We start from the raw sequence: 8,337 nt of genomic DNA, 5'->3' as shown, positions 1-8,337 counted from the left end.
GGAGGAGGAGAAGAAGAAGCATCTTTATTTGATCACATATCGCACCATGTACAACATAGTGAAACTGGCACTCTGCATTTCACCCATCCTGAGGGAGCAGCAGGCAATGTTCGCACCTGTGGACCAATCCACAACTGATATCCAGCAAGCGTGGGCGACAAGCAGGCAAGCTGCCCTCGAGCTCCTGGATCGGGTCTTTGAACAGCACCATTCTGCCTCTGATCCTGGGCTTTTTGTCGGCAATCTCCAAAAAAACGTTGGGGACAGCAAGATCAGGACTCAAACCCTGTATATGAAGCTGCAGGCAGGGGAAACAGACCTCTAAAGCTCACAACTTTAACACAAATGCTAAGTGTGATTTTACTTACACTTTTCCTCTGGTTGGTCAAGTCACAACAGCATATTTACAGGGTGCTGTATTGTGCTATATAACGAACTATTGGCCTTTACACTTGGAATTCTGATGTTCTTTATAACTTTTTCATCAAAATGAAGGTAGATACTTCATTTAATTTTAGTAAATTTAGCTAACTTTCTTCTTGTTAATGAAGGATTTGAGTTAAAATATTAAAAAATACAAAAAACACATTATGCACATCACCTGCTGTTATATCAAACCTTGAATGTTCAACGTCTTGGTCCTCTCATTTGTACTCTAAAGAGAAAGCAAATATCTGAGGCTCATCTCTTTGTTATATGTATACTCAGGGGCTGACCCGCCGACCCTCACCTTGTTGCATGCTACAGTTTCAGCTGTGAACAGGTCAAAGGTGAGGTGTATATGTGAGAGTGTGTCAGGCTCAGGTTGAGGCTCGAGCTGCACCCCTTGCTTTTATTTGTGGGAGATCCCAAACCTTTGGTCAGTCGCATGGTTTAAAGGCCGCCAATAAGACCCCCAGGTCAGCGCCACAGCCCTCCACTAATGTTTTCCATTAGCCGTGCGGCACACACACAGGCTTACCTGAGCTTCAGGCCCCCTACCTGGCTCCCTCTCTCCTCTGGGAGAGAACAAAGGCCCTGTGATCCTCATTACACGCCACAGTGAAGATTGAGCACAGATGTGAGGCCGTTTATGCTCAGCCCAAAACCCTCCTTTATAGCCACATAAATTCATCAGAGTCCATGCGTTTGATGTTAGCAGAGAGCAGTATACGTCACAGGATTGACAAAGTATAGGTCTTTGAAGTCTTGCAGTGATAATCCAGGTATTTTGAAAGGTTATTGGCTGAAATCGTTGCCACCACACCTACATCACGTCTCCTACAAGTCTGTGCAGAGACAAATGTTCTCACTCGGCCTGCTTTACATCATCTTACCAATTAGTAAATGATGAAACGCAACATTCACAATTCCTTTTTTGCATAAATACAACTAAATCGTAGCACGTGTTCACTGTTAAGTGCAATTAATGTAATCACCTGTGAATAATTCATTAGCCATTGCAATACAGTAGATGCGATAAGGTTTTAATCAGAGAATCTGGGACAAGCGGATGTAGTGATTGTGATACAGGTCCTTGTGTAATACACTGCAACAATACACCTTTGTGTGCTTTTACATATGGAAAGTAACTTAATGGCATAGCAGGATCTTTCAGGGGTGGTCTTCCCTCATTAGAGCTCCACACAGAGTTAGTACACTCTCTCAAACCTTGTGGGCAGATGATATGGACCATGTCACATTGTTGCAAAGTAGCACAGAGGGCGCCTGGAAAAAACTGTGAAAGTGCTGAATAAAGACCTCCTTGGGATCCTTCTTACTGAGCCCTGCAGGTGTCATGGGAAAATATATGCCCACATTTCAATTCCTGCTTTTAAATTACTTAAAGGATAAGTTCAACCAAATATGAAAACGCAGTCATTATCTGCTCACCCTCATGCGATGGAAATTTGGGTGAAGTTTCGTAGTCCACAAAACATTTCGGGAGCTTCACAGCAAAACGGTGCAGCTTTCTCCTAAACAACTGAAGTAGATGGGACTCCGTACAGCTCATCTGGGGTAATCGAAGCGAGAAGCCTCGATATCACAAAATACGTTATTCACACCCTCAACGTGCAGTCGAGCTCATGCAACTCCAAATTTCCATCGCATGAGGGTGAGCAGATAATGACTGCATTTTCATATTTGGTGTGCGCTAACGCTTTTTAGCTTTTAGCAGTTTATTACATAGTTACACCGTATGTGCACCTGCTGCAGTTCAGCTAATGCTAGCTAGCCAGCTGCTTAGTCTCATGATGTACATGGTCTATGGTAGCAAGCTAGCTACTGTATATGATTTTCAAAATAGCTACATAAGGAAATTTAGTTTATCTAGTTACACTGTATATTAAAATTTTATTTAGTCATAACATTGTGTATCGCTTTGCCAGCTCAGCTTAGCTCAAGAGCACATATTACTAAAGTCATGTGTAGACATTTTATCTGTGTGACATGTGCCAGGCTCATAGCTTAGTTTGGTTTTACAACACGTGCATGTTAATGCCGTGACTCAGGGAGTGGGCTCAAAGTCATCTCATGTGCACACAGTCAGGGAGCGGCAGAGGGATGTCAACGGGAACATGAAAGATGGCAAGTATTATTAGTGGGTGTTCTGCAATGAAGCCACAAAAAAGTGTGCGGTTATTTATCTGGTTGTGCAAGGTGTACTCAAAGTAATCAGTTGATCTGGTGTCCATGATCGTGCTGTGGACATACACGTCGTCCACGTATTGCACTGTACCTGCTTCCTGCTGTTAACACTCAAGTCTCTTCACGTTGATGCTGACGAATAAGCCTAGCTCGCAATAAACCAGTTAGTCTGGTAGGTGGTAGCATAAAAAACACTTTCTGGCCCAAAGTAGAATGCCCGACATTTAAATCCAAAGTTAAAGACAAGTAAAATAACTCTGTCTAAGGTTTGGGTTAAGGTTGGGCACCTAAGACAACTATATTTATGGCTCAGGCGAGGCTATGGTTATGCTTAGGCAACTAAAACAATTTTGGCTAAGGTTAGGGAGAGGCTTCGGTTATGGTGAAACGACAGAACGTTTAGCTAGAAATTAAAACTTGACTCACAGTGTGTTCTCGGTAAAGGTCGTGATTAAAGGCCAATGTTTCTGCCCCTACACCACCTCGACCACAGCACCCTTACTGTACTTTGTGTCCTGCCATTTCGATGTCGTTCTGCTTCCTGTCACTCCCTCGTAAATTTTAAAAAACTTTAAAAGCAGCAAGTAAAAGCAACAGAGATACTTTGTGAGGTTTTGTTTTACAAAATTAGATTTATTAGGTTTAAAAGCTGAATTTGAAAAGTTAAGTTAGTTCTTAAAACTGATGTCACCTTCACATTCTCCTTTTTTTCTGCTTCAGCTCTCAGTTTGGCCTGAAACAGTTCCTCCATGTCCAGCAGTATGTCAGCTGTGTGTTCTGAGCCACGGCATTATATATAATAGTTTGCAATGCTGTGAGAAATCCACTGCGTTCCTCTCACAGTTGTTTAAATTTGACTTGAATGGAGTCAAATACGGATAAGTAGTGGAGAGTCCTTTGATTATATTTTCCCACTGGATTATTTTTACTCGCACAACACGGCTCATTGACAGAATTGCAGTCCTTTGCCCTATTTTAGGCCTCTTATTTTCTGGTTCTTGGTCGGGCTTGCACGGCAGGCCCGACCAAAGCTCAGGTCCATTTGTAGCCGTCATAGCCAGCAAACCTCCCAAGGTCAAAAACAAGCTCAGCAGTACTTTCCCTCACAGTAAATTCATAATCATCTTTTATTTTTCAGCAGTTGAAACGTCAAACAATACACACAAACCATTGAAAAAAAGGAAAATGGTACCAGAGAAAAGCCAGAGTCTTCATTGTTGCTTCACGGTGTGTTCTCCCCCACACCTGCTGGTTTTCTCATAACTACCCATCCTCCATAATAAAAATAATCCTCCCTGATCTATTCACATAAGCTTAGTGATCCACTTCATGTAATATGACACAGGAGAGAAGGGACATGCACAGACATTTTGAAGGACTGTTACTCAACCCCACCACCTCGATTTTAGGTGTAACCCACCTAAATGATATGAAACATGGTAATTTAAATAACCACAAATACATTTATATTTTTAAAGTTTTAATTTGAATGATTAAAGGTCATATTGATAGAATTGTAATGCAGACAAATCATTTTTTCAAAATAAAACATCTACAGAGCTTGTAGAAAGGTGCAGACTAAAAGTATCTCTTTCCCTTAAAAACATTATTACAATTGTGAATTCACAATTTTACAATGCTCAGGTCGAAATGATTATTTTGTTAATTTCTGTGTAATAATTCTGACAGTTCGTTCCAGCCTCTAACAAGGTTTGTGAGCCGATAGTAAGCCAATGTGTGCCGATAGTATAACGCTGCTGGAATCACCTGGTATCTGTGTTTCGTTAACATCAAGACTCTGGGCAGTTGCCTACCTAAAAATGGCTGATTTCTACAGTATGCGCTCAGCATACTGCACTGTAATGTCAGGTAGCATTAGCAATGTTAACATTAGCTAGTGTTGGCGGTATTAGCATTGGCTACCATTAGCAACGTTAGCTAAAACAAACTGGCAGCCACTTGAGGGGGCAGATGATTTGAGTGTTGTGGCGTGGCTGCAATAATGGGGGAGATGGACAGATGTCACATTTAGCGGCTGAATTTTTTTCTTTGTTGAAATTAATAAAAAATATACTACACAACACATTTCAAAACCCAAAGACGTAAAAAACTACAATATTCAAACTTTAAACATAGACCCTTTCAGCTCAGATGATAATGTGTTGATACTGTAGGCATCATATTAAGTATAAATTCGAGTTACTGGAACTGTAATACTTGAAGTGGCTGCCAGTCAAAAGAGGGCTTCTCACCTCACCACGCATGAAGAGGAATCAAAAAGATCTTCATTAAAGCTGCTGTGAGTGCTATATTCCTGTTGAAATAAGTGTTCAATATATGCCAACTGTGATAGTTGCAGTGTGTCTGGTGAGCAACCCATGTCTCTCCTCCCTCTGCTTGTGCAGTAAAAAAGAAAAGAAATGTCTGGTATCCCTGCACACATTGTCCAATCAGGACAGAGAACTCCTGACATTGTCAGTTAACGTGGTGAAGTTAGTGATATGTGACGTATTTCCAGCCCAGGGTGAAAAAATCTTCCCCACTGACTCTCGTTATAAGTTGTTCGCGTGTAGTTCGCACCTCCTCAACACTAGAGATATGAGATCTTGGCCGCAGTTTTCCACCGGCCACACCACATCTGGCTGAGTAATACACCACCACCCAACCGGTGGCAGAGGACAGCAAGCGGCTTGTCATGGTAACTTGGACCTGACTGGCTGAACATCAAGACAGAGGAAGACTCAGCCTTTTTCGAAGAGCTGGTTTACCATCAAGCCTTGGCTAACTGCATGCAGTGATGCCATTGGTTTATTTTGAGTTCTCTGCTTCCTTTTCCAAACATCAGGATCAGACTCAGCATGGGTTCAGACAGGTGACTGACTGAAAGCTTTGTTTAATTTCAATCCAGGTCCAACATTCAACTTATCTCCCCCGGATATGATTGTTATCATACCTCATATCTCCATAAATGAATACAGCAGATTGCCTTGATTACAATAATAAACATTACTTTCAAGAGACACTTTCCAGAGACAATAATTTTAAGACAGTGCCAAGCAAATTATTATCATTCCTCTGCAATCCAGTTCCATTCTATCTTTATAACTGCACAGTGTTTGGAAGCATATGTGGAGATTTCTGTTCTGAGAGCATCCCATAGGTTCTAACATTTGTCATTAATCATTTACAAGAAGTTTGGATGCTACAGTGTCACGACAGGGGCAAAGGGTGTTACTTGGCTTTAATTTTTTTCGAAAAGATTTGGCTCATTTGGCAATTCATGTTTGGTCCAACTTTATGAATGAATAATAGACCTGGACACTAGATGCTGCTCAGCCTTGCTTCCAATTTTGCCTCGTGGCCACTAGCGACATCGCAGCTAAAAACTCTGCTGTGGGCCATTTTCCCCGTAGAGCACCATTATAAAAAAGATATCTGTAAAACTGCAGGCAGGACACCTCAAACTGTAAACAAGGTCAATAATGACTCTATTATGAACTATGTTGGCATACAGCACCAGGCAGGCAATTCTCATTGGACTGAATGGTCGCCATCTTTGGGTTCACTATCTAGTTCTGTTTCAAATCTATGGGACTCACTTCAGCAACAATGGGCTTTACAGCCACAACAGCAAAAATAAAACAATTTCTTTTCCCTCCACAGGGGCAGCTAAGCCTAAGAGGGCAAGGGTAAATGGGTAAACGGGCTGTAACCCGGCCCCGTGCACACCCTTTCAGGAGAGCTTATCTAGCTCCCGAAACTAACTATGCTACTTCCTGCCCTCCTTCATTGTCACTGTGTAAATGTGAGTGTAAATCACCACTGCGTAGAAGACACGGGTGAAACATTTTTCATTCATTCTTTAGTTCAGGTGGCGGCATGATGGACGGCTGCCCCTTTCACCGCATGTCAGCAGTTAAAGCAGCAGCATTAACATCAAATCAGTTTCTGTTAAGGCCAGGGAATTATGATTGCATCACTTTAATATAAATAGCAGTCATAATATTTAGAGTAATAGTAATGTTTTATCTCATCTTTCCATCATCCAAATTATTTCCACATTAAACACAGAACTGCTTTGAGCTGGTGATTTGGGGCTGAAAGCTTATTTTGTTGGTGTTGTTCCAGGAAACAGCACAAGCAATCTCTCACATCTCGCCTGTAAAACAAAGTCAATTAATTTTCCTGCACAAGTCAAGTGGTTGCATGTGATATCTCACTGCAGGAAGGAAAGTATTCTTTCACCTGCACGTTCAACCCCCCATTCATTCAGCCGAGTTTCACGCTGGCGGACCCCACACGGCGTCAGAGGCTGAACAGTTGGTGGTGAGGTGGGTGAGGCAGTGCCAGCCCACACTGTAAAACTGCCCCCAGTTTATACTAATTGTACCACCAAAATCCTGACACAGTGATTCTGTGACTCTAAGGGAGGAGTCGGGGATCAGCGAGTTGATGAAAAAGGAAAGAGAGGTTATCCAGTAGCAACCGGGCCTGAAGTACAAATTGAGAAATAAAGCATTTTTTTCCCTCATCTATCTGGTTGCAGTGTCGCAAATTATCCAACAAAGACTCTTTCAAGCTCCTATCCAGGCAACACATGGCCTCCTGGTGCTCCATCACTATTTCCATCTTCCATCTGTCGGACAGCTGAATACCAACCAACGCAGCACGACCGAACACTTATCTGTTTTGGGATTCACAGATTAAAAATACAAATGTCAGCATGTAATGGATTTAAGTCAGGAGAGGATTTGTGAACCGAAGTTGAAAAGCATGAATCTCCTCAAAGCAGATGAAGCGCTCCAGCATCTGTGTTGATGCTTTGGACACGTGCCAAATCAACCATTTCCTTCTGCTGACTGAAGGAATTTCAGAATTGGACTGAACCTGTCTGAATCACACAGTCTAGTAAATACATACAGTGAAATATAAAAAAGATTAGACCTCACGAAACAGCTGCTACAGGTGTTGACTAAAAGAATCTGTGCTTTGATTGAAAAGCACAGGATGTATATAAATCCTAAACAAGCAGGAGGGGAAGCTGTCTCTGCTGAGGTTTACATTTTAATTCAAAACTTGAGTTATTTTCAGAATCGCGATCATTAAAACTGATTTGTGCTTGTGTTGTGTCGCCATTGCTGACATTATAAAAACAGGAGAACAGCCCCATTTGGATGGGATTAACTTCACAGGTGGAGGTGGGGAATGACAGATTTGCTGTTGTCCCCTGCAATTTAAGTTATTGTTCTGGGCGGCATTTTTGCATTTGGGATACTATAAGATATGGTCTGTAATAGACATAGACATTCCACAGGTCAAAGCCAAAGGAGAAAGCCAAAAACCACACCAGGTGAGCATGGGAGAGTTGGAGGGGAGGTAAGGAGGGACAGACGTGAGGCGAAGATACTGTATGAGGTGAATTTGAGTGAAAGTTGTACTCCTTGGAGTGATAAGTCAGTCAAATGTTAAAACAAAGATATGTCATCATTCAGTGTGACTTACACTTCCCGAGGACATCATTGTTGTGGGATGTCCATCACAAATTTGTCCATAAATCTACTGAGAAATTACAGAAAACAAGATAATTCAGAACTCATCTGAGAATAATCACATTTTAACTTTTTTTTCAGTATGAAAGTAAACCAGTGATAGTTGTGTGTACATCCATGGGAACACTGCACGCAGGAAATGCTAATAGCCAATTGGGCA

Source organism: Pagrus pagrus, assembly GCF_965226575.1.
Source record: "Pagrus pagrus genome assembly, chromosome: 17".
In the NCBI taxonomy this organism is placed as follows: Eukaryota; Metazoa; Chordata; class Actinopteri; order Spariformes; family Sparidae; genus Pagrus; species Pagrus pagrus.
This window is presented reverse-complemented; position numbering follows the sequence as displayed.